The sequence below is a fragment of the Fistularia commersonii genome, chromosome 4 (assembly GCF_037954325.1).
Source record: "Fistularia commersonii isolate RoL2024-O1a breed Wild chromosome 4, RoL_Fcom_v1.0, whole genome shotgun sequence".
NCBI classification, from domain to species: domain Eukaryota; kingdom Metazoa; phylum Chordata; class Actinopteri; order Syngnathiformes; family Fistulariidae; genus Fistularia; species Fistularia commersonii.
Window position 1 is genome coordinate 11,863,724 of NC_141287.1, and position 1,288 is coordinate 11,865,011.

The window sequence follows — 1,288 nt, forward strand, 5'->3', positions numbered from 1 at the left end:
TTTTTTTTTTTTTTTTTCTTTGAGCCCCGATTGCGGAGAAGAAGAACTCGTAAACGAGTCGTTCGGACCAATATGAAGGAAGCAAGAGTAGCCTGTGCCGGACCGGCGTGGAGCTAGCGGCTGGTCGGCTAGCCCCGCTCGCTAACTGGAATCCGCTAATCCCAGGTTTTTCGCGACACTTTCCGAAAATATGCGACAGAATTCTCAAGACGCGAGCTATTTCTTGTTCTGTTCGCGATGCAAAACAAAAATGGGTGAGAATTTCTCAGACCCACCATGCCACAGTAATACAACTACTTAAAAAAAAAACAAAAAACACGCACCTTTTTTTTTTTTTTTTTTTTTTTTTTTACCCTGGAACATATGTGAGCTAAATTGAGCACTTTTGGTTGTCGGTTATTTAAAAGAAAGGGAAAAAAAAAGTTAACTTTTCTGATGCAAATGATTCGCGTTGTGTTTGTCCTGCAACATTGTCAGTGAGTAAAAAAAAAAAAAAAGGGCCATGTAATCTTTGAGGTTGTATTAAAGAGAAAAAAAATGATGGGATTGTCTCACCTGTTTTTCTTGCTTATTTTTACAAATTAATATGTGCTTGGTGTTAAATTCACTCCAGCGCCGGTCACTACGGTAACATCTGCTTGGCCCAGTTCACGGGATTCGATAGCCACACGTTCGGGTTGGAGTTGGAAGGGTTTTTTTTTTTTTGCTTGATCAGCAAAAGCTTCCCCACATTAATCTCCACGGCTGTCAACTTCCAACGGGCTCCGCTCAATGAAGCCGCCGAAAGCATTGATTTTAATCCTGGGAATGTCGAAGCGGGGGCCAGGGGGTCCCGCATGTCGGACATTAATTTACATTTATGTTCCTTTCAGGGGGGAAAATTGGTACGGAGGGGTTCGGAGAGGTTGCTCGATACGATCCCGGGCGAGGGAGCATCAAGATGGCGTACGGTTGTTAGGAAGATGGATAGCTTTCCTGCGGGGGGGGTGAACGCCGGCCTAATCAGGAAACTGAGTGAAAGCACGAGGCTGCACCGGCACTACTTACACTCGGATCGATAAAAGATCCCACCCAGACCTCTGTGTTGGCCCCCGCTGCAGTGTACGTGGTGCCACCGGATGGGTGTAATTGACATGTTGCAAGCTGGTGAGTCCGGTCAGCAGACTCCTGTAAATGTACACTACCATCGACTTCTGCCCCTTTGGGTTTGTAGGAACTTTTTTGCAGTTCCTAGAAACTTTGCAAGAACTTGGACGTTTGTGCCTTCGGACAGCAGAGGAACCCCTTG